Raw genomic sequence first — 26,905 nt, 5'->3', positions numbered from 1 at the left:
GGCTCAGCTCCAGCTGTGCTTCTGAAATCAATCTCCTCGAACTCAGTCAACACGTGTTCTTCTCCCCTTGACTGTGTCCAGGCCTGCAGTTACACTTTTAACCATTCCCCTCCAGATAGCATCATCTCTGCCCCTTCATGCTAACACTGTCCCAACTCCACTGAAGCCCAGGGCGCTCCTCACTGCACTTCTTTGCAGTAGTTCTCACTGGGTTCCTTATTACTTCTCTGGACTCTCCCAGTACCCTCATTCCTGATCACCTCTCCTTCTCAACACTCTCTTACCTTCACCTGCAAGCCCACATTCTCCTGACTTTCTTTCTCCCACTCTGACCACTTCTTAATATCATATGGGGTCTTCTATTCTGCTTCCATCGCTCATATATTTTCTTTTAGATCTGACCCAGCTCGCTACTCCTTTTCTTCTCTCTCCTTAGTCTCCGCTTGGACAATGTCATCAATACCTTAGATTTCAGGTATTATAGATAAGCAGAGTCTATTCCTATCTTCACCTGCAGCCTAAATTTCTTCCTTTATATTCAGGTCAGAAAATACAATTGCATATGTAGGGGAGAAAAAGTGTATCTTTTCCTTACCCAATATGAGAGTAATGGCTGAGACCCCTATAACAGAAGACAGGTTAAAAAGAGAAGAGCATATAAATTTATTTTATTAGTTTTATGTGGCAAGAGTACCCTCAGAAATGAAGAACCAAAGGAATGGGAAGATCCGTGTATTTTTATGGACAGTGGTGCAGAAGTATGACTGGAGAAAAAAAAAGTATGATCTAAAGGGGGGAACTTAGGAAGGCCTATTTGTTCAGTTTCTTCCTGGGGTTCCTGCGTGACATTCCTTTCCTCTGGGGATAGAACAGGATACCTGACACATGAGGGTATTCAGAGGAAAGGAGGAGATCAGAGTCACCTTCCTAGGTTTGATGGTCTGCTTTAGGGAAGAAGGGGTAAGGAGAATGTTAGTTCCTATGTGTCCCACTTCAAGGGAGAAAGGAGTGAGAGAAGATCAGAAGGACTTCCAGCTTCTGCTGTTTTCTCAATTTCCAAGGCACCACATTTTGGGGTGGCATTTCCCACACCCCATCACATACTTGACATGTCATTAGATTTGTCAATCTAACCCCAACACACATACATGTTTGCACACACACTCACAGCACACCTATTTCTCCATTTGTCTCTGGTACACACATCCACACTGTTACCTAATCCAGAATCCTAGAGCCATGCTTGATTCCTTCTTCTCCCTCACTTCCCATATCCCATGTCCAATATCCAATCCACCAGCAGTTCAGGAATGCTCTAACTTCAAAAACTATCTCAAATGTGCCTCTTCTCTTCATCTTCTGGCAGGAACCTTAGTCCAAGCCAAAATATTTCCCACCTGGACTTTTATTTTTGGACTGCTTTCCTTGCTTCAAGTTCAAAGTCCCTTCCATAGTCCTCATAATCTAGCCCCACGCCCGTCTCCAACCTCATCTTCTACCTTTCTTCTCTTTCAAAACACACCAAGCCTGCAGATCTTCTGTTATTAAAAGGTACAGTTTGTTGTAGTACAATTCACAGCACATGAGAATCCTCTTCATTTCACTATGTTTTTGAGGCTTGGTCTCACTCTGTCACCCAGGCTGGAGTACAGTGGCTTGCCATGGCTCACTGCAGCCTCAACCTCCTGGGCTCAAGCAATCTCCTGGCACAGCCTCCCAAGTAGCTGGGTCTACAGGCACATGCCACCACACCCAGCTGATTTTTTAATTTCTTTATTTTTGTAGAGTTAGGTGTTTCCCTGTTTTGCCCAAGCTGGTTCAGCAAAAACATTTAAACTCCTGGGCTCAAGCAACCCTCCCAATATGGCCTCCAAAGTGCTGGGATTACAGGTGTGAGCCACTGCACCTGGCCTAGTCGTAATTTCAAAACAGTGGGAATTCATTACTTCCTAGACAAATCAAAGTGCTTAGTCCTCAGACTTGGCAACAGAGCCCTGGGCAGCCTCAGATTTGTTTTTATGTACTCCCGGGTAAGTCATTGAGGGTAGAAATAAAATGGTAGAAGAGACCTTAACAGCATTTCCCACATTTGGGGCTGGATTATAATTCATGCTATTCCCCAGAAAAAAAAATGGTCTTTTTTCCCAAAATCTCTAGGGAAGGGTACACTACAGCCACTTTTAATGTTTGTTGACCTTTTCAGCCAGGAGGTTCTAAGTCCAAACTCAAGTCCCATCAGCTCTAGTTCAGCCTCAGCAGGTGCCAAGGTGTGAGCAAAAACATTTAAGAGACACAGCGGGTACTACTTCAGGCAACCCCCAACAAAATGGTGAATGGTGTGAAAGTTAGAGGAGAGGACTTTAAGGGACGCTTCAGGTTTGAGGTGTGTCTGAGAGAGGGACAAGAGTAGTGGTGAAGAGGACAGGGTTTGTAAGGCAGAAAATATATTTTTATTCTTTTCTTTGAAGTGTGAGACTTGCAGATTCACATGGATACAATTGTAGACTTACTCTAAATACGTTTAGAAAATATATATATATATTGCAAGACAGTCTCATTCTGTTGCCCAGGCTGGAGTGCAGTGGCACTCCATAGCTCACTGCAGCCTAGAACTCCTGGGCTCAAGTGATCCTCCCGCCTCAGCCTCCCAAGTAGCTGCAGTAATACAAGTGCATACCACCATGCCCAGTTAATTTTTTTAAATATATTTTTGTACAGACAGGGTCTCACTTGTATACTGCCCAGGCTAGTCCTGAACTCCTGGTATCAAGTGATCCTCTCGCCTCAACCTCCCAAGTGTGGGGGTTACAGGTGTGAGCTACTACACCCAGCCCAAGGACTGTTTTTCTTTTTTTTTGAGACAGAGTCTCGCTTTGTCACTCAGGATGGAGTGCACTGGTGCCATCTCAGCTCACTGCAACCTCTGCCTCCTGGGTTCAAGCGATTCTCCTGCCTCAGCCTCCCGAGTAGCTGAGACTACAGGCACGTGCCACCATGCCCGGCTAATTTTCGTGTTTTTTTGTTTTTTTTGTTTTTGGAGATGGTGTCTCGCTGTGTTGCCCAGGCTGGAGTGCAGTGGAGCAATCTCGGCTCACTGCAATCTCCACCTCCCGGGTTCAAGCAATCCTGCCTCAGCCTCCCGAGTAGCTGGGACTACAGGTGCATGCTGCCACACCTGACTAATTTTTTTGTATTTTTAGTAGAGATGGGGTTTCACCATGTTGCCCAGGCTGGTTTTGAACTCCTGAGCTTGGACAATCTGTCCGCCATGGCCTCCCAAAGTGCTAGGATTACAGGCGTGAGCCAGTGTGCCCCTCCTAATTTTTATATTTTTAGTAGAGACGGGGTTTTGCCATGTTGGCCAGGCTGGTTTCGAACTCCTGACCTCAGGTGATCCATGCACCTTGGCCTCCCAAAGTGTTGGGATTACAGGCGTGAGCCACTGTGCCCAGCCCCAAGAACTGTTTTAAGAGGAAGCATAAGAATTAACTATAAGGCTTCATGGTAAAGATTTGATTCATGAGAAGATCCAGATGCCAGGCATAGTGGCTTACACCTGTAATCCCAGCATTTTGGGAGGCCAAGGCGGGCAGATCATCTGAAGTTAGGAGTTCGAGACCAGCCTGACCAACATGGTGAAACCCCGTCTCTATTAAAAATACAAAAATTAGCCGGGCATGGTGGTGTGTGCCTGTAATCCCAGCTGCTCAGGAGGCTGAGGCAGGAGAATCGCTTGAACCCAGGAGGCAGAGGTGGCAGTGAGCCGAGATTATGCCAATGTACTCCAGCCTGGGTGACAGAGCGAGACACCGTCTCAAAAAACAAAACAACACAAAACAAAACAGAGAGGTCAAATAAGGTACAGCATCCTGTTCCATTTTCCCTACCCAACCCCAAATCTGTGTCAGGAAGTACCAGAGATAGAATCCTTAAAGGGTGGGTACTCATATTTTATATCCATAAACCAACACCCCGTTTCCCCCCACATTACCTCCCCAGCGAGATAAGTAGCAGGAAACTTCCCCATTTGGTTAACTGAGTTTCCCTTTTGCTATCCGCAAAGCCAGGCCCATTCTTCCTAGGGGTGATGGAGTATGATTATAAATTTCCATTAATCAACAAAGTCAGTTGGAGTTTTATATTCCCCCTCTTCAGGGTAGAAGCTTCATGCTGAAGACGGAATTTAAAAGACCATTTTGATGTGTTATTGCTTCCACTATTTTTCAAAAATAACAATTGCCCAGAACGTACCAGCTTCCAGCTGTTATCTTTCAGTCTGGTTCACAGGCGATGCTGCATTAAAAATTCAAGTTCGGTAAAGATGCCTTCACGGCATTGTCTCATTTCTGTATTTTAACAATGATAAAATATGAAATTTGAGCTGGAAGCAATATTACGATTTTGATATCAGCGACTCTGCACATGTGGTTTTACCTCCCACGTTCCTCCTTCCCCTCCAGAGGAAGTTTTCTTAAAGATTTTTCAGCAGGCAGATTTATTACGCGTCATGATTTGGGGATTATCTGTTGGACAGTTTTGCTATTTTTTTCTGATACCAGAAACTAAAAAGAGCAGATCATTTGGCTTTCAGGGACATATACTACATTGTAATCACTTCCACACTGTGAATACAATCTGCAGTAACACAAATGTAATTCCTGTCACTAATTGAAAGACTCCCTTTTCATGGAGCTTATGTAGAAATATCAGATTGTTCTGAATGTCTTTTGAGGCTATTTTTCACCAGATGCTTTTTTGGATGTGAGAGGATTAGTGGGATTCTCTAGTCTAATAAACTGTTATCTCCAAAGAATATTTCTGATGATGGGGCATCGCAATGACATGCAGTCATGTTTTAATTTTAATACAGACGGCATTCTGAAAAGTACATTCTGGCACATGGAGACAGATGTTTCTCCCTTCAAACACTGCCAGAAACAATTTGACCCCTTTATAATCATGTTTCAATTACCTGCTTTTTTCTTTCTCTCTCTTTCCCTTCACTCTCCCTTCATCTTTTTCTCCATTCTTTTATTTTATTCTGTTCCTCCCTCAGATTCTCTCTTTCCTGCCAACTTTTCATTTCATGCTGTTTTACAGTTCGCTTCATATTTTCCATTTTTCCTTTAAAAAAATCTTCTGTCAAAGGCTTAGACTGCCAATAAGAACCTAGCATTCCTTGATCATATAGAAAGTAGGATATGAAATAATAGACTAGCGCTACACTGTAATAATCATCTTCATTTCTCTTGTAGGACATTGCCTTGCTGTGGTTCTGCACCAGTTGCTATGTCTGGATATGAAATAATTCTAGCGAGATCCTCGTTAAAATGCTAAGCAAAAGCAAAGCTTTATGAAGCACATAATATTCATACAAGTTTAAGAAAAATATCCATCCATTTGGAGAACAAATGTTTTTGAAACTCTATGCAAACTCTAATTATGATACATTTTTACTTTTCATTATAGTAGGTTCTTAGAGGACTTTTACTTCATAGCATTTTATACCTGAGTTATTGTTATTATTGAAAGAAAATTGAAATAAATTTCACAATCCTTTGCCATATATCATTTTAACTATTTAACACTGTTTCTGCCTGAAGACATTACACGTTTTTGGATTGTTACTATGTTAGGTTGCTTCCTGGCCAGCCCCTCTCTCAAAGTCATGAACGGTGAGATCTTGATCCAGAGAAATCTAATCTTTAAAGGTAAACTCAATAAAATAATGTCACTTTGTTCAAAGAAAAAGCAGATGAAATATCTTAATGAGAGTTATCAACTAAGCAAATATTTATTGAGAATCTACGTGGTTCTTTTGAGGCCCATGTCTTTGTAGTGTTCTGTCATAGTAAGAGGTCCAGCTACTCTGAAGCTGCCATGCTGTGATGTCCAGGCCACGTGGAGAGGCCGTGTGAACTTGCTCCAGCCAATAGCTGAGGTCCCAGGCAACAGCTCGCATCAACTGCCAGACAGGAGTGAAGACTCCTCCAGAGAACTTCAGCCTCCAGCCATTGATTCATTCATAGCCTTCAAGCCCTTCCCAGCTGAGGCACAAGACATTGTGGAGTGCAGTGCACTAGCTGAATTCCTGACCCACAGAAACTACGGGCATAATACAGGGATTGCTGTATGCCACTAGGTTTTGGGGTGGCTTGTTATATGGCAACAGTAACTGGGACTGATTTTGGTACCAGGACTGGGGTGCTACCATGGCCAAAAAAAAGCTAAAACATTGTAGCATTGGCTTTGGGACCAGGCAGCCTTGAGGAGACTGTCAATGAAGGATTAAAGCATCCTGAAAAGAATTTTAGTGAAAGGTGGAGGGGCATCAATGGTAATATTGGCAGAAGTCTCAAGGGCCTTGAAGATGCCCCTGTCTTTCTTCCCAGAGGTAACTGACTTTGCTACTTGCATTTCCACACAGCTTTTATACTATTATTACATATAAGTATCAAAAATAATTTAGGCCGGGCGTGGTGGCTCACGCTCGTAATCCCAGCACTTTGAGAGGCCGCGGCGGCAGATCTGAGGTCAGGAGTTTGAGACCGGCCTGGTCAACATGGTGAAACCCCATCTCTACTAAAAATACAAAACTTAACTGGGCGTGGTGGCGGGTGCCTGTAATCCCAGCTACTTGGGCAGCTGAGGCAGGAGAATTTCTTGAACCTGGGAGGCGGAGGTTGCAGTGAGCCAAGATAAAACCATTGCACTTCAGCCTGGGCAACAAGAGCAAAACTCTGTCTCAAAATAATAATAATAATAATAATAATAATAATAATAATAATATAGATCATTTTGCTTTATTTTGAACTCTATATAAATGTTATATACAATGTTTGACATTTTGCAACTAGCTTCTTACACTCAACATTCTCTTTTTGGAGTTATCCATGTTTACAGCTTCAGTTTCTCTTTATGCATTTGTATCGCTGTATAGTATTCCACTATAGGCATATCTGAGAATTTAGTTATGCAATCTATGAAGAGGGAATGGCCATTTAGAATTTTCCCAATGCTTTTCTATAAACAGTTTTGTGCATATCCTTGTACATATGTGAAAGCATTTATGTAGCTCATATACATAGAAGTAGAACTGCTAGGTTGAAGAATATTCATATTTCAACTTTACTAGGTATTGCTAAATTACTCTCCAATGTTGGAGCAAACTTACAGGTCTACTTGCACGAGAATTTTCAATTTTCCAAATCCTCATTGGCATTCAGGCTTTCTCATTGTGAAATATTTGTTCTGCCCTTTTTTTCTATTAGGTTTGTTCATTTCCCATTGTATGTACCTATACATACATACATATATATCTAAAATGAATTTTATATACTTAAATACTATAATTACATACCTTATGTATTTAAATTTTTATGTGCATATCTTATATATGGGTATATTTATATCTGTATTTATATATCTTAAGTACTAATCTTTTGCCAGTTGTGTGAGAAAACTTCATTACAAGCTTTGGCTTATCTTTCTGCTTTACGATGATTTTTAATATAAGGACATTTAAAATTTTAAAGCAATCAAATATGTCAGTCTTTTCCATTTTGTTTAAGAAACACTTTTTTTTTACTTAGAAGTGACAGAATATTCCCCTATATTTTCTTCAAAAGCTTAAAGTTATATGTTTCATATTTGGTCTTTAATATATTTAGGATTTTGTGGTGTGAGACAGGAAATCTAAATTTATTTTAGTCCACATGGATAATCAATTATCACAGCATCTATATTATAAAATGTATTCTTCACCTATAAGTTATAATGCTACTTTTATCCCTGTATCATATTTCAGTGTATGTTTAGGTCAGTTTCCGGGTTCCCTACTGCGTAACATCAAACTCTGCATTTAACCATATTGCTAAACTCTCATATTAATCTGGATAAATTGCCTAATGTTTCTCTTATTATCTATGATAACATTTTAACTGAAAATAAGGACATATTTTTCTTTTTCTTTCTTTTACCCCTTGTTTCTTTTCTAACTGTACGTTTGGAATCTCCAAGGGCAGTGCTGAATCAAAGCGGTGATGTGGGGGCGGTCTCTGTCTTCCCGACCTCTAAGTCTGACTGTTCTGCATGATGTTTTCATAGGTTTTTGATGGATATAATTTATCATGGTAAGACAGTTCCCTTCCACTTTTAGTTTGCAAGGAATTTTTACAATAAATGAATGAGTTTTGATTTGTATTTAATACTTTTTCCATATCCTTGGGATAATTGTAGTATTTTTCTTCTTTAATCTACAAAAGGGCAGGAATTTTGTCTTGTTCAGTATTTAACCTCTCATGCCTACTAACACTACTGGTGCATAATAGCTACTCAACAAAGTCTGGTTGCATAAATAATTTTTTAAAAAACATGAAAACCTGTATTTTCATGGCTGGCAATGGGAAAAAAATGTCCTTACAGGGATACAGAGTGATAGTATGCTGCTAATTTCTAGCCTAAATGCACTCTCCTCTTCTGACCTCTAACTCTTTCAGGATCAGGGAGGCCTCAGGGAGGGCAGTGTACCTTCTCTAACATCGATCCCAAATAGTTGAACCTAGGGGAGAGAGAGAAAGCTGCCTTTCACTCTAATACTGTCAGGCATGAAATACATACTACTCTTAATTCCCTGCAGTATAGTTACAAAGAGATTTTTAAAACTTGACCATGTGCCTGTGTAAGGAAATTGCAGTATAATAAGTGACTTGCAATAACAGCCTCCTTCTCTCCATCCTCCTGGAGTCTTGTTGTGACAGAGACTTTATCTTGGAACCTTGGTATGGCTTTCTGCATGGCAGTTGCTTTCTGAAATTGTTTGCATGATTTTATGGGCACACCTCGGCATTTCCATTGTCAACATTCTATGCCACAGGATGCTAAAAAGGACCTTTTCCTACTCTTCATGATTTGCTGAAAACCATGTGATATTTAGACCTTATCTTTCTTCGACAGTTTGTCATCATTGTTTTCCTCAGTTTTTGATGCCATTTTGATTCCGTCCAACATCTTTTAGCAAACGTCAGTTGGATTCTCATTTCTCTGTAAGTATAGAACTATTTTTTTCCTCCCTTTTTCTCTTTCTCAAGGCTTTTATGATCATATCTTTATCCCTTGTGTCCTGGGATGTCATATGATGTTTCTAGACGTGGGGCTTTTTCATTTATATGACTTTCCATTGAGAGATTTGTGTCTTTCATGAGTTTAGGGGTTTTTCTTATGTCATTTTCTTGATAAAGTATTTGTTTTCTTGGCAATCTCTTCCTGGGACTTTTTTTTAAATGTCATTATTTTAAACTGACACACAATAATTGTACATATTTACAGGGTACATGTGGTATTTCTTTTCTCTTTTTGTGTGTGTGTGTGTGATGGAGTCTGTCTGTGTTGCCCAGGCTGGAATGTCATGGCACCATCTTGGCTTGCTGCAAACTCTGCCTCCCAGGTTCAAGTGATTCTTCTGCCTCAGCCTCCCAAGTAGCTGGGATTGCAGGCATGCACCACCATGCCCAGCTAATTTTTGTATTTTTAGTAGAGACAGGGTTTCACCATGTTGGCCAGGCTGGTCTTGAACTTCTGACCTCAGGTGATCCACCCACCTTGGCCTCCCAAAGTGCTAGGATTACAGGCGTGAGCCACCGCACCCAGCCGATATCTCAATGCATGTATACAATGTATACAATGTGTAATAAGCCAATCAGAGTAATTAGCATATCCATCACCTCAAACATTTATTGTTTCTTTGTGTTGGGAACATTCAAAATCTGCTCTTTTAGCTATTTGAAAATATATAATAGACGTTGTTTGTGAGAGCCACCCTAGAGTGTTATGGGGCAGTAGGACTTATTTCTCTTATCTAGCTGCACTTTTGTGTCCACTCATCAACCCTTGGCTTTTAATAGCTTTTAATAGCGGGGTCTTGGGCCATCTTCACATATTTTTTGAGACGGAGTCTCGCACTGTCCTCTGGGCTGGAGTGCAGTGGCGCAATCTCGGCTCACTGCAACCTCCACCTCCTGGGTTCAAGCAAATCTCCTGCCTCAGTCTCCTGAGTAGCTGTGATTACAGGCACCTGCCACCGTGCCCAGCTAATATTTTGTATTTTTAGTAGAGACAGGGTTTCACTGTGTTGGCCAGGCTGGTCTCAAATTCTTGACCTCATGATCCACCTGCCTTGGCCTCCCAAAGTGCTGGGATTACAGGCATGAGCCACCATGCCTGGCCCACATCTCTTAATCGCTTCTCTTATTTGTCCCATCTCTTGATAATTTGGGTTTACATTCTGGGAGATGACTTTGACTTTGCCTTCCAATCCTCATACTAAATTGTTCCTATTTTGGCACTCATATTTGTTAAATTCTAAAACCTTTTCACCTTCTGATTGCATTTCTTTGTCATTTGTGGATACAGTAACTTATATAATCCCTGGGAATTATACTTATTTTGGTTACTTTCTGAGCCTTCCATTAACTCATTTATTCCAATGTCCTTTTTCCCCCTATTTGTTTGTTTTGGTCCTCTTGTGGTCTTGACTTCTTGAATATCTTGTGGTCTTCAGTCATCTGGCATTCCTGTCCTTCTGAAGAATGAAGCAAGAGAAATGCTGACAGCAGCCTTGTGCATGTGGCAGGCCTGTGGACAGTGTCATAACCTCAGGGGCCTGAAAGCCAAGGGCTCTTCCCAAGGATGCAGCACTCCCAGGCCATACCCCTTCCTCACAGGCCTAAGAGAAAGGTGAACCTCATTCCGCCTGAGGTTGGGTTCGCCCAGAAGCAGACTCTGAGGCAAGGCTTTAGGATGATGAGAACACTTTATTGAAGAAGTTCTCCCAGGGGAAACCTGTTTGAGAGTGAGGGGTACAGACCAGGAAGGAGGAAGAGGCCAAGCACAGGTGAGCTTTCTGGTGAAGCGTCAGGCTCGGCCTGAGTTCGTGGGGAGCTCTGGAGGGCAAATGACATCTCAGAGCTTGTCCTGCATCAAGGCAAGGGAGCTGGGCTTTTGTACCACCCACAAAACATCTACTGGCTGCCCTGGGGGAGGAAGGAAGACATAAAGGGCATGCGGGGGAAGGCTGCTCTAGCACCCAATGTGGACTCTCTAAAGTTACAGGTACGGCTCGTGGTAGCAAAGCTGGTAGAAGCAGGGCTTTGGGGGCTGCAGCCACAGACAGAACCTAAGGGGACCTGGGCAGAGTGAGCTCCAAGAGTATGTGTACCAGGCCCCCACCTGCAGCATCTACCATTCTGCATGTTGGCCTTTTCTCAAGCTCTGTGGAGATGCATTTCCTCATTTATAAGTCAGGCGCAAGGGTGATATTGTAAGAATTAGTGCATCTGTGTCACATAGTGAAAAAAAGAATGAGCTAAATGGCTGCCTTCGGTATCCTCTTTGGGGAAAAGCATCTTTGAAAGCATTCACAGAAAAGCCCACAAAATGGGTAAGACCCTGAGAATGGCTATGTCAGCAGGCTCCAAATCACTAGAGGAGAAAGGAAGGGGCTCTGCAGAAGAAAGGGGGAGTGATTTGATATTTTGCTATTAAAAGGAACTGAACACCAGGGATGTTTACAGCAGCTTTATTTGTAATTGCCAAACTTAGAAGCAACAAAGATGGCCTGCTGTATGCAAATGGATAAGCTGCAGTCCACCCAGATAAATAAAATATTATCTAGCAATAAAAAGAAATGAGCTATCAAGCCACAAAAAGAGATGGAGGAAGCATCATTGCATAGCATTTACTGAAAGAAGCCAATCTGAAAAGGCAATATGCTGTGAGATTCTAACTATTTAACACCCTGGGAAAAGCAAAACTGTGGAGAAGATCAAAAGAGCAGGGGGTTGTCAAAGTTGTGGGGAGGAAGAAATGAATAGGCAGAGCACTACTATTTTTAGAGCAGTGCAATGATTGTGTGATTCTATAATGGTAGATACAGGTCATTATACATTTGTCCAAACCTAATGAATGTACAGCAACAAGAGTGAACCCTAATGTAAACTGGGTTCACTATGAATTTTGGGTGATAATGATGTGTCAGTGTAGGTGTATCCACTGTAACAAATGGACCACTCTGGTTGAGATGTTGATAATGGGAGAGGTTGTGTGTAGGGCAGGGGAGGGGGGATATGAGGTACATGGAAAATCTCTATACTTTCTGCTTAATTTTGCTGTGATGGGCAGTGTAAGCCACCCTTAAAAAACAAAGTTTATGTTTGGCTGAGTGTGGTGGCTCATGCCTGTAATCCCAGCACTTTGGGAGGCTGAAGCGGGCAGATTACCTGAGGTCAGGAGTTCAAGACCAGCCTGGCCAACATGGTGAAACTCCATCTCTACTAAAAATACAAAAAATTAGCCAGGTACGGTGGTGCACACCTCTGATCCCAGCTGCTTGAAAGACTGAGGCACGAGAATCACTTGAACCTGGGAGGTGGAGGTTGCAGTAATCTGAGATTGTGCCACTACACTTCAGCCTAGATGACAGAGCAAGACTCCATCTCAAAAAAAAAAAATTAAGTTTATTTGTAAAAAATCAATCAATCAAAAAAAATGGACCTGAGTGGAGGAAAGAAGGAGAGATGGGAAAAGGGGAGCTCGCAGATGCAGGGTGATGGAGGCTGGATAAGGGGTGAATCACAAGTGACGGGATGGCACTGAGCAGGCTTCCTCTGAAGTGCTGTAGCTGAGAGGTAAGCCCATCTTCCTCTCAAACTTCAGTTGTTCAACTCAGCACCTGGCTGCCTTGGGTGCTGTCAGAGATAAGTCTTACTTATGGAGACTGAGCAGGAGTTTTGGTTCCTGGTCTGAGTCCAGAATACGCCTAGTGGGGCAATGTGCTTGGAAACAGTCCAGCGTAGCCATGAGAAGAAAAGCTGCTGGAGAATTTGAAGAACACTTGGAGAGGGCTTTGGGAATTTCAAGCCAGTGTTGTCAAGCTCTTCAAGGGTCACTGAGGACCCCTCACTGTCTTAGGTTGTAGAGCTAAGAACACTGTGAACCACAAGGGACGTGCAGATGGAGAGGGGAATTAGCATCTGGATTAGGAGCTTTGCGATCTTCAAAGAGCGATGCTGCCCATCTTTCACTCCAAAACCCGGAGAAGTGACGAGGACATCCATTCATTCTTGCTAGTTCCCTAAATGTCAAGGGAACAGGGTTAAGAGGGACCCAGGTACATTCAGCCCCTGACACAGGTGTCTACTGTCTTCCTTGGGAAACTGATTAGGTCACCCTATCGGGGGAACCAGCCACCAATATTTCAACGTAGGTTCTTTCTATTTTCCCTAAGTGTCTGCCAGTCTGAGAAATAAAGAGAAAGAGTACAAAGAGAGGAATTTTACTGCGGAATTGGGCCACCGGGGGTAACACCCATATTGGTAGGTCCATGATGCCCCCCTGAACAGCAACACCAGCAAGTTTTTATTAGGTATTTCAAAAGGGGAGGGGATGTACGAACAGGGAGTAGGTCACAAAGATTACATGCTTCAAAGGGCAAAAAAGGAGAACAAAGTTCACATGCTTCTGAGGCCAATAAAGATCACAAGTCAAAGGGCAAAGCAAGATCACAAGGCAAGGGCAAAATTAGAATTACTGATGAGGGTCTATGTTCAGCTGTGCACGTATTGTCTTGATAAACATCTTAAACAACAGAAAACAGGGTTTGAGAGCAGAGAACTTGTCTGATCTCAAATTCACCAGGGTGGGATTTTTTCCCCACCCTAATAAGCCTGAGGATACTGCAGGAGACCAGGGCGTATTTCAGTCTTTATCTTAACTGCATAAGACAGACACTCCCAGAGCAGCCATTTATAGACTTTCCCCCAGGAATGTAATTCTTTTCCCCCCGAATGTAATTAAGGGTCTTAATATTTAATATTCCTTGCTAGGAGAAGAATTTAGTGATATCTCTCCTACTTCCACATCCGTTTATAGGCTCTCTGCAAGAAGAAAAATATGGCTCTATTCTGCCTGACTCCGCAGGCAGTCAGACTTTTGGTTGTCTTCCCTTGTTCCCTAAAATCGCTGTTATTCTGTTCGTTTTCAAGGTGCACTGATTTCTTATTGTTCAAACACACGTTTTGCAATCAATTTGTACAATAGTGGCCCTGAGGTGAAGTACATTCTCAGCTTACGAAGATAACAGGATTAAGAGATTAAAGTAAAGACAGGAATAAGAATTTATAAGAGTATTAATTTTGGGAACTGATAAGTGTCCATGAAATCTTCACAATTTATGTTCAGAGATTGCAGTAAATACAGGCATAAGAAATTATAAAAGTATTAATTTTGGGAACTGATAAATGTCCATGAAATCTTCACAATTTATGTTCCTCTCCCACGGCTCCATCCAGTCCCTGCTTTTGGGGTCCCTGACTTCCCGCAACATCTGACAGCATTCTTGGTGGTACCATTCCCTCCAGAATCTGCACCATCACATGCAGAAAAGAGCAAAAAGCCTTGAAGAAAATATCTGACTTTTTGTAGACCAATCCCATGTAAAAGAGGAGTGGATTGACTTTCAGATAAGATAATTATTCCAAGAAACAACTTTAAAATACATTTTGCACTGCAGAGTTGGAAAAACGTTGTTATGTAGATGAAGATGAAATCAGAAATGTCCCATATGGGAGCAGGTGGTATGCCTCCTTCTACCTCCACTTAAGGAAGCTGCTTGGTGGATCCATGATAAGTGAGTGAGGGAAGGTAGAAGAGAAGAGGCTAGAAAAGATTTGGAAAGATGATTGAAGGTGCACAGACAAAGGTTGGATCTTTGTCCCTCCACCTGCTAACCCTGTGACCCCTGGGCAAGTGAAGCAGCATCCTGCACTTCAGTGTGAATGGAGCTCAGCATGAACTAGACAGCAGAATAAGAGAACCTACTTTGTGGAACTCCTGTGAAGATAAAAACATACTGCTTAGAATGTACTAGCACTGTTTTAAAACTCTCCATTATGAAAGACATCAATTGTTCAATTTATACCCTTAGTTTTGGCATGAGAGCATTGCAAAAGTAACTTAAGTGTCTTGCTGGGACCTTCTGATGAAAGTTTCACTGTAGAAGAGAATTTGTCCCTTGGCTTTATGTTCAGACTGCAGCTCTAAAGCCAAGTGCATTGAACAATAGTATGTGTGTGTTTACGCCCTCTGAGTTCTGATTTCTCTCATTTTTCTGGTTCCTTCACTTGATATTTTGCCATAACACATCCACAATTATTCCAAACAGAGCTGTAACAAAAGTTAGGACCTCAAGGAAAATGCAGCTGTCAGGTGCTGCAGTGTTCAGATGGGTTACTCGCAGACTTTTCTACTGTGTGTGAGCACAAAGGTCAATTGCATTCTTTTAGGTAAGCTGGTTAATTCAAAGGGGTCTTTTCTAAGTTACTAGGATGCTACAAGACATTGATATAGTTTGGATATTTGTCCCCTCCAAATCTCATGTTAAAATGTAATCTCCAGGCCGGGCACGGTGGCTCACGCCTGTAATTCTAGCACTTTGGGAGACTGAGGTGGGTGGATCACCTGAGGTTGGGAGTTCGAGACCAGACTGACCAACATAGAAAAACCCTGTCTCTACTAAAAACACAAAATTAGTGGGGCATGGTAGCATATGCCTGTAATCCCAGCTACTCAGGAGACTGAGGCAGGAGAATCGCTTGAACCCAGGAGGTGGAGGTTGCAGTGAGCTGAGATAGATAGCGCCATTGCACTCCAATCTGGGCAACAAGAACAAAACTTTGTCTCAAAAAAAAAAAAAAAGAAAAAAGAAATGTAATATCCAGTGTTGGAGGTGGGGCCTGGTGAGAGGTGATTGGATCATGGGGGTGGACACTTCATGCCACTTCATGGTTTAGCACCATCCCTTTAGGAATAAGTGAGTTCTTGCTCTGAGTTCATGAGAAATCTGGTTGTTTAAAAGTGTGCAGGTTTTCCCATTTACTCTCTTGCCTCTGCTCTCACTATGTGCTGTGCCTGCTCCCATTTTGCCTTCTGCCATGACCAAAAGGCTCCTGGGGCTCTCACCAGAAGCAGATGCTGAAGTCATGCTGGTACAGCCTGCAGAACCATGAGCCAATTAAACTTCTTTTCTTTATAAATTAGCCAGCCTTTGGTATTCTTTTATAGCAATGCAGGAATGGCCTAATACAAGCCTTTTTGTGGTAAGTCTAGGACACTGGGGTAAAGGGCTTTATTCTTAACTATTTACTATGTAATTACATATATGTTGCATAGATGTAGTAGGTAAGGTGGACCTAAATATGTGTGAAAAATGTCTACTCTCATGGAACTTATTTTTTTATTTTTTATTTTAATTTTTATGTATTTATTTATTTTTGAGATGGAGTCTCGCTCTGTCGCCCAGGCTGGAGTGCAGCGGCATCATCTCGGTTCACTGCAAGCTATGCCTCCCGGATTCATGCCATTCTCTTGCCTCAGCCTCCCGAATAGCTGGGACTACAGGCGCCCGCCACCACCCCCGGCTAATTTTTTGTAGTTTTAGTAGAGATGGAGTTTCACTGTCTTAGCCAAGATGGTCTCGATCTCCTGACCTCGTGATCCACTGCCTCAGCCTCCCAAAGTGCTGGGATTACAGGCATGAGCCACCGCACCTGGCCCATGCTCATGGAACTTAAAAAGCAGTAAGGAAAAGATGAATAAACACATGAAACCATCAGCAAATAATGTGCGATAGTATCTAATTAAGTTCTAATTAGCTTTGGGAGCATTTACCAAAATTATTCATCATGAACTCTAGCAAAATTTTTTCTCCCTGCCAGCTCTAAATAATTCTTCATCTCAGCTAGTCTTTGTTACATACCAAGCATCATGCATGTTTCTTTGAGGCCATCTGAAAAAACACAAGACACCTCGAATGAAGAAGGTAATTATATCTGTGGGACTATGGAATTTGTATTTATGAAATAGGTAAATAAACTGTGAAAAACCCAGCATTCATTTTGGAAAGAGACACTAAGTAAAGACAGCAAGCCTAGAAAGGCTGTGGTGTTGTTGCCACTGAGATTGTATGTGTATAGTGAAGGGTATTTTATGGCAAGTGGTGACAACTGTTATAGCTTTACTTTATTCTAGTTAACTTCTTAAATAACAATAAAATGAGAGCCAAAATTTACCAAGCTCTTTCTGGGTTCTTGACTGCTGCGGGGACCCCTTGGCTAGTTTCACAAGTGTGTATAGGTGGAGTGATTTTACCCAGGGTTGACTAGCCAGGCAGAAAAGGATTGGCATAAATTTCTTCCTCTTGGGTGGAAGATACTGGAAATCCTATTTTAAGGAGTCGAGGTCTTAACAGAGTCTTTACATAAAATACACAAAAGAAAGCCCAATGAGAAGGAGAACACACCTCTACATCATGGTTCTGCATCAGTGATCTAATATGAAACAGAGGCCTGGCTCTCCTACATGGTGCATGAAGCACTGGAAGATCCATTTCCTATAGGTCTTGCCTCCAGGTATGAGAACACCAAAGCTTGCAAAAATCAATTGTGGATCTGCATTTTTTTTCAAGTATTCCTTTGTTTTCCAGACCTGAAATTGCAATGACGTTCTCACTGGAAATACTTAAAACAATCCTTCCCACATCTCTAACAAGAAGTATTAAGAGATCTCTGGGAATAGTTCCTAAGGTTAAACCTACCTATTCTCTTTTCACACTTTGTAGACTCCAAGTGCCAACAAAGCCTCCTCTGCCTGCAGTTAAAATGGTTTTCTGATTTCAGGAGAAGACTTTTTCAATCAGGCTAGTCTTCTGAAATATGGCTCTTCTTTTAACCAATCTGTATATTGTGTATATCAGCAATCTCTCTTTCTTGGAGGAAGCATGTAAGAGTCAAAATTAGTTGAGGTCCCAGATTTTTTAAGTTTAAACCTCATCTGATCCCCGTGTCATACCCCTCACTCCATCAAACCTTGTCCAACATCAAAGAAGAAAACTGGGCCTCAGACTTCCCAAGAATTAGATGGAAGATGGAAGTTTCCTGGATAAAGTCCAGGTGAGACCGACCTTTAGAAGTCCTAGGCATCAAAAAGTTTGCATGCCAACTACTAACACTCAACTCCCCAGTGCACAAATAAACACAAATGCAATGCAAAATCATAAAATAAGCATGAAGAAGTCTAACAAAATTTTGATTTTTCCCACACTGGTAATTTTGATTCCTCTATTTTTTGAGATTTCAGCTCTCAAGTTCTTAATATTCTTTGAATGATCTTGCTTTGCAGTTGCATTTAGCTGATGCAGGGACTGCTGAGTAACAAGCAAAATCCGGGTCTTTTGTCTCCTGGTTCGTTACCATTCTTGCTGCAGCTCACCTCCTCTCACAGCCACACTCCACAAATTGTGTACCCTTTCTTGTGTCTGGCCATGGCCTTGGGTCTGGCTGCAGAGTGTGTCCCATTGCGATGTTTCCTGCAAAGCAGGGTGGGTTGCTCATTCATTCTTTCATTGCAATACTCCAAAGCAGGCTTCCTCCAAAGTAGGGCAGTCATCCAAGGCTTCAGATGATTGTCCTTATCATCATATGTTGTGGCCCTCTACCTGTCACTGGACTTCCTACTGAACAGAAATAGGATTAGAACTCCTTTTTTGAGTTACAAATTGCTTGTCCCCCTAAGTTTGTTGTTTCTTCTTTCTTCTCTCTTTTTCTTTTTCTTTTTGAGACAGAGTTTTGCTGTTGTTGCCCAGGCTGGAGTGCAATGGTGCAATCTTGGCTCACTGTAACCTCCTCCTCCCAGGTTCAAGTGACTCTCCTACCTCAGCCTCCCGAGTAGCTGGGATTACAGACATGCACCACCATACCTGGCTAATTTTTTGTATTTTTAATAGAGACAGGGTTTCTCCACGTTGGTCAGGCTGGTCTCAAACTCCGAACCTCAGGTGACCCACCCACCTCAGCCTCCCAAAGTGTTGGTATTACAGGCATAAGCCACCGTGCCCAGACCCCCCTAAGTTTCTTTACAGTGGTTCCCCTGTCTCTTCTTCTGCCAGTGTATCTTTGTGGGAGACAGAAGACAGACAAGTATCAAAATGGCCATCCTAGATGCTAAACAGGAACTGGCTTTTCAGAAGTACTATATGTTTGCTTGTTGAAATAAAAATCATAAGCAAGAAAGAGGTAAACGGAAGTTTTTAAAGCACTCAACATTCTTCTTTCTTTCTGCTTGAAGCATACCAGACCTAAGGACAGTTTGATCCACGACAGGTACTGAACACTAAGACATTCTGGAGCTGTAAGAACGGTTAGGCCACAGTCGGGGAGAGAAAAGATGATCCACCTAAACCCACTGTGATGCTCAGCAACCAGAGGAAGAGCAGGCAGAAAGCAGCTTTGGGTCCAGACTTCTGAGGGGATGTCACCCTTTGAAGATCCTTTCAAGTTCAAAGCACAGGGGGCTCAAATGATTCCAACACAGGCAAGGAAATAAATATCTATAAACACACACATCGGCCAGAGCTGTGCACGTGAGGCACACAACAGAGTGAGTTTTTCCAGGCTTAAGCTCTATTGTTCCCCACCCCCAACCTCAAAGCATCGAAGCATAAAAATCCAAATGAAGAAACTCACTCTAGCTTTGTGTGCAACTTCCAGGACACTCTTTTATCACTAGGTAACAAAAGAAAACCCTGAGACAGCACAGCAAGAGTGGTCTGGCTGATTATTTGCTCACTATTGATAGGGGGCCCACGGAAGACTTTGGCCCCATTGCTGCCCTTCACCTGCAGAGCAGGAGGCTGCAGTGGAGCCATCCAACTCCGCCAAGAGCTGGGTCCTGCAGCATTTTTCAAGCGATTAGCAATAGCAGTAGAGCATAATAGCTAAGTCCTTGGCTCAAGTTCTGGCCTGTTCACTACCTGGATGATCTTGGGCAAGATGTATAACTTTTCTCAAACTCAGTTTCCTCTTGTGTGAGATGGAGATATTCATAGTAAGAGTGCCCACCTCACAGGGTTAATGTGAGAATGGACAGGAATTCTGATGATGCACAAAGACGGCAGGGTACACCACAGTAAGCATTTGAATGGTCACTGCTTAAATGTTTGCGGTTGTTATCAGCTTCTTCCTTCCAAATCAAACTGTATTGATTTAATCAGTGTCAACACGATGACTTAACAACCTATCGATTTGGTCAAGTCAGTAAAAACAATCAGTCAAGCTGGTTGCTTGACATTTAGTAGATGAAAATTGACATTTTCTTCCTCCCATTTCAGGGTATGATGTCATCTAGCTGCAGACTTCAAATTCATGATTTCTGCTGCGATCAGATGGAATATTCATCTGCAGCACTTTGTGGGTGATAAGAGGGGTGGACAAGTGCTGTGTATAATTGTGTGTACCAGGCACAGTGCCTGATGAAGACACTTGCAAGCAATGGTTCAGCTCATAGCATGTGCTTGCTAAGATCCCACCTGCACACATATTCCTGGGACAGAAGATCAGGGCCTCTGGGGTCAGGGTGCTGATAGAGTATGTTTCCTTGTGAAGGCATCCATCTACCTGAGGGTTAGGAGTGACTGTGCTTGGGGCTGGTCACTGGCTCCCTAATTTAGGGTAAAATTGGTCTACTAAGGAGGTCAAAATACAAAAGGTCTATATCCTCAGTTAGAGCTTTGCCCACCTTATAAAACCTTAGAGGGAGAATGGATTATACAACTATAAAGTATTTTCCAGACACAGGATTCCATGAGTATTTATGCAAAATGTTAATCCAATAAGCTGAGCTTCAAAGGCCACACATATGTTGGGTTGAAATCACGGTGGGTCACTAGTAGCTCTGTGACTTTAGGCAAGGGAATTATTCCATTAAAGCTTAGTTTTCACATCCATCAAATGGAGATGCTGTCTACCATAAAGAGTGATTTCTAAGTTACTATCTGTCAAAGTTATTTAAGGCTATTTTAGACTGCACTCTAATATAGGTATAATCAAAGCAATGAATGTAGACATAGATGCTAAAAACTCATAAGATATCTTCATATGCAATAAGGGGCCTGTTAAATACATTAGATACACTGGAGAATGGAATATAGTGCAGTCATTAAGGGTAATTGCTTTTCTTTCAGTTAGTATAAGCATTTTTTCAGGTCCATCTATATCTGTATATACAGATAGTACATACTAATCTGTACAGTATTAGTATGTACTATCTGTATATGCTATCTGTATATGCTATCTGTATATATAGATTAGCATATATTATCTGTATATACAGATTAGTATAAACATCTTTTCATGTCCATCTCTATATAGATGGACATGAAAAGATGTTTATACTAACTGAAGGAAAAGCAGATTACAAAGTAATAATATATTTAGAATGTGACCTTTACGAAGTATTTGACTCTTGAGCCCTAGGCTCAAGACCCTGACATGAGATGACCATAGCATTGCTGTCGCCTTCCATTTTATTCCCCCCACCTCCAATTTTTCACATCGTAGTGATGTATTAGAAATGTATGTATGATTATATAATTGCCCTACTTAATATCAAACCAGAGGCTCCCATGAGTGGCAGAGTAAAGCCTCAGTTCCCTCTCTACCCTAAGCCTACCATTCCCACCCCGCCCCACCCTACCCCTTCAGGAACCTCATGCCTTTGCCTGGAATATCATCCCTCTTTCTCAACCTACAAATTCTTATCCATCTTTGCAGCCTCAACTGATAAATCTCCACGAAGTCTTCTCAAATGCATTTTTCCTCTGCCTCTGTCCTCTGCCTTCCAACTCTCACTCATCACTCCAGAAAAGTTAGAGACTTTTCTCTGAATCCACACTCATTTCACTCTGTAACACCTGTCTAAGTATCCTTCACTTACTGGTTTACAAGTCTACTTCTCTCACAAAATTAGGAATATTAGGGAATCTATTGCATTCACTTTTTTAGTATTCTCAGCATTTAGTAAATGTTCAATAAATATTCCTTTGATGAATGAATAAATTCATGCTTTAGTAAATTTAAATTGACTTCCAGAGCTGAAAGAAATTTTCAGATCATGATCATACTTTTTCTTTTCCTCCCCACTCTATTTGTAAAACAAAGAAAAAGGAGAGTTGCAGACTCTTAGAGGTTGAGATTTTCTCTCTAAAGATGATGACCACTTATTAATTTATTCAGCAAATACCAATTGAGTCCCTACTGTGGGCTGACACTGGTTGGGTTACTTAGGATATAGCTACAAACATGCAGACAAAAAAATCTCTGCCATCATGGAGCTTACACCTCGGCAGGGAGACAATGTACACCATTAATAAGTCACTTACCTGGTAGGTTAGTGGTGATGCAGTGGGAAAAAGAGAGCAGGCTAAGGGGAACCAGGAGAGCTGGGAGCCAGAGCAGATACAATTTTAAATACGGTGACATTTGAGCAAAGATGTCAAGGAAGTGTGGGAATGAGTCAGGCGGATATAAGTAGGAAGGGACAGCAGGGAGAGAAGCCAGCCCACACCAGGTTTGGCTGTGGAGGCCCCGGGGTTGGGGACAGTAGAGTAAGTTGGGGGAGGGTAGTGAGAGGTGTGTCAGAGCTCAGAGAAATAAGGGCTGGGAGGCGGGGAGGCCACATTAGGCTGGACTTTGTAGGCCATTTTAAGGATTTTTGCTTTTGCTCTGAATGAAGTCAGGAGCCCTTGGAATGCTCAAGGCAGAGGCGTGGCGTGGTTTGAATTATGTTTTAAAATATTACCCTGGCTGCAAAGTACAGACAGCAGAAAGTAGAGAACAAATAGGGAGCCTGGTTAAGAGGCTATAGTCAATCATTCAGGCCAGAAATGGTGTGTCTTAGATCAGACAGTAGCAGTGGGAGTTGGGGAAAGGAGTAGAATATATGTATATATAAGTTGTCTCCTCCCACCCATATTGGCATAACTCATTCCCATGCCTCACACACACATACATGCACATGCACATATATAAGAGAATATATCTAGGTGGTAGAGCCAATGAGATTTCCTATCCAACTGAATGTGGAGCAAGAGAGAAAGGACACTTAGATATTGTGTTTTTGATATACCAGACACTATGTTAAGTGCTTCATATAAATTATCTCAATTCTGTAAGCACTTGAAGGGCTAGGACAAATCAAGGTGTCTTCACTCCATGTCGTCATGCATTCTATTATGCTGCAATGCTCCTTGGATCCTATTTTATTTTAATTTGCAGGCTGGGAGGCAACAGACTTCAGTAAGCCATTTTGGCTTGGAGTACAGAGTTGTGGGTGATGTTAGATAAACTTCCTGGTGTGTAAAATGGGTTTGAAGCCAATAGCTACCATATGTTGAATGCTAATGCATGCTTCTTTTAAGCCACCCAACCAAATGTGAGTGCACATTGTTTCCTTCCATTTCACAGATGAGAAACCTGAAGATAGTCAGAATTTAGTAATTTGTCTAAGGTCACACAGTGGAGATCTGAACCAAGATCTGTCTGTTTCTCAGACCTTGCCTTTTCCATAAGCCCAGCCTTCTTTCTGAGCCCTGGGGTGGGGATGGAGAACTGAAGATGGCAAATGAAATAGTGCCCATGAAAGTCTATAGAAATGAGTGAGAAAAGAATCTTTGAAAGTGGGAGTTCTAGGAAAATGTGTTATTCCTCTAATACTGTTACTGTTGTTACCATTGTCGACATCAGGGAAAGATGACTGATGGTCATGGTTACAGGCTGCCTGAGTTCTCTCAAGTCAATTAAACTATTTTCCTACCTGTCTTCCATTGAATGGATGCTGCCCATTAATGATGATGATACAAACAGCTGACTAAACCAAGGGTCTTCCCAAATCCAGCCCTCAGTTCTTTTCTACTTTTCTTTGTCTCCCTTCTGTCGAGTCCTCCAAATTTGTTTCCAGTCTTTCTTTTTTCTTCACTGTTTTACTTGAGTCAGCTCAACTCCTTTACAAACTCTATTCCCAATTCTCAGGGTGCTTGTCATGTTATCATGGAGTGCTGAAGAATGCATATAAATAACACACTGGAATGTGAAGTAATTTTTCTATCCACCCAGAGCCTCTAGAAGCAGTAAAAAGAATTCCCCTTCAGCCATATACATCTGGACCCCACATGGGCTGGAGGAATGATGCTTACTGTTCAAGTCTAGCCTCAAGAAATGCAACATCAGAAATAGCTTGGCACCAGGGCTGGGCAAGACTTGAACAGCGCCTGAACACCGCTGACTTAGCTTGAGTAAGGGAACTGACTGGGTCCTGCAGCTGTGATCTCTCCCTGCAGACCTCAAGACCATTCCCTTTCCCCTCCTAAGGGGAGAATGTCAATACTCCTCTCCCTCGCCTGTAGCCGGTCCGCTCACAAGTGTGCCTCTGCGTAGTAGATCAGTGTGGCCCCCACCCCCAATCTGCAGTCCTCGCTGACTCAGTGGCCTGGCATGGGGGCGGCAAACGCTGACCCTGAGCTGCTACAGTTACCAGTAGCGGCTAATGTTGGTGACAACCCTGGGGGGAGGGGAGCGGAATAAGGGGAATGGGAAGTGGGATTCTGGGAGCCCTGTGGAGACTCTAGCTGCCCTTTCACCTCTCAGCTCTCTGAGCGATTTGTATTCCCAGTTCCCAGCTGTGAATCCATGCAGTCGGCTGCAGAATGCTAGGGATAAAGTGCCAAAAACCTAGCAGGAGGTGAGAAAGGAAAGCCTTTGTCATCACCTCCACACCACTACCATGCTGCGTCTGTGTTTATAAAAGGGGGAACATAAACAGACTCGGGGAGACCTAATGATTTGGGTTATGGGGCTTTGGAAGTGGCTGAAATTCTGCCCCTTGCTTTTTGTTGACCCAGTAGAAGAAATATCACCTAGGAGGAACGCTTCAGATAAGTCAGCTGTCAAGAAAGAGGTGAAGATGATCAAATAAATAAACTCAACTGTTCTGCTAAGAGGCCAGGCTAGACTGGGGGATTATAACGGAGGCAGAGGAACTGGGAGAGCTTAGGGCCTGACTTGCCTCTTTTTTGAGTTTCTGGAGGGTGTTCAGCTCAGCGACTCTACAGAAGGAATATATATACCACCAGAAACTCCAGAAGGTGAATAGACAAAGTAGATTTCACTTCCAGGGGAAAAAACAAAAGAGTCTGCCATCTTCTTGTCTTAACTCATCGATAAAAGCCTGAAACTTGAATGCTTTCTTCTTGCATGCAGACTAGAGAGAAAGGACATTTTAATATTAATAACTGGAGGAGGCTGACTGAAGCTTGAAGTACATAAACACTTGAGTTTGATGATTAATATTTGTCATCATGGAAGATTTTTCTCCAACATTTTCCCTGGGCACTTTTTTGGTTGAATTTATTTACTATTATCTTAAGAAAGAAATCTTTAAACCATGCAGGCTGAGGTTTGAGGCATTCTCAGTTGCTAATTTAACTTACTAAATCAGAGACTGTTTCTCCCAGTGAAAGCTTTGGATTCTTCACTAATCCTAATTGTCGATAAAAAACTGGTAAGTGGTAATGAGGCAGGAAGCCGTGGATGGCTGTGAGATCCCAGGAGGGTATTACCCTCTCTTTCAAATATCTGGATCAACAACCAGCCATTAGCCACAGTGTGATGTAATTATATTGGAAGAACTTTGGACAGATGGTTGAGATGTTTCTGTTTATACTGTAATTCTTTCCCCTAAAATATATATTTATTTGATATCAGACTAAGCATATTTAGATGAATAGTCTGTTCATCTATTTTTTCCCCTCTCTGGGACCTTTTTTTAAAACCCCTTTTTGCTCTGAGTTTCTGTTATAAGAACATACAAAGATGAAAGGCCAGAAAGTTAGCTTTTAAACCTGGCAATAAACCCTATAAACCAACCAACATCAAGGGAGAGGGCACTAGAGCATTGTCAACTGTGACAAGATAATCTCAGAAACAGACCCTGCTCAAGTTCAAATTCAATACAGATGGAGATTTTAAAAATAAAGTGGGCTGGGAAGGAGAATGATCTTTGCTGACCTAACTCCAAAGCAAGAAGCATAATCTGGCCCAAATTTTAAAAATAGAGAACTGTCCAAGAATAATAATAGTATCTTGCTGGGAAAGACTTTTTATCTTAGTTTAGTCAGAAAAAATAGAATGTAAAGCTTTTCTCAATTTCTCCAGTCCCACTTGTGAGCCCTGGTTCTTTATTAGTCATTTTCTAAACCACGGGTAGATATGAATGGTGGTGGATAAATTCAGCCAAGGAGGAATTGTGGGTAGGTAGAGACACAGATGCAGGGGAGGTAGATGAATCAAAATTGAAGGTGCAGGGATGGGTTAGGACCATGTGGCTAGACTCCTTTTCTAGAACTACTTATGGTTTCCTGAACAGCCCTGCTATGTCATATCACTTGCCCCTGGGCCAACTATTCTGCTAAAAGGCCACTCCAGACTAGGTGACTATGATGGAGGCAAAAGAATTGGGAATGCTTATGGCCTGACTTGCTCCTTTTTCGAGTTTGCACATGCTGTTCCCTTTGACAGTCTTCTTATCCATTCAAGATAAGAGTTACCCTGCAAAACTCAGCTCATTGAGGACCTTCTCTGGAAATCCCTCCTTTTTTCCTGGTTGGATCAACAACCACTCTTCCCTTGGTACATTCTGCCTCTGTCTCAGCCCCTGTCTACCAGAGTGATATTCATGTTGACTCAACTGACTTCAATACTTGCCTGTGAGTTCTTTGAGAACAGGGACCTTATTCTTATTACATCTGTCCCAGGTGATGCCAAGCTGTAGTAGGCACAGAGTGAATATTTACTGAGTTTGATTTTATTAGAATTGAGTTGAAGTGAATTGAGAATTAGATCCCCCACTCAATGGCTTTCATAGCAGAAATGCTGGAGTCATATGTTAATTTAAAGTTGTTCTTTATCTGGCATGAATTGGGCCAGGGAATAAGATGCTCTTAGGCTGTATCTAGGTTGATTCC

This window comes from Pan paniscus, chromosome 1 (genome assembly GCF_029289425.2).
Source record: "Pan paniscus chromosome 1, NHGRI_mPanPan1-v2.0_pri, whole genome shotgun sequence".
NCBI classification, from domain to species: Eukaryota; Metazoa; Chordata; class Mammalia; order Primates; family Hominidae; genus Pan; species Pan paniscus.
The sequence above is the reverse complement of the archived record's forward strand: the minus strand, read 5'-3'. Positions refer to the sequence as shown.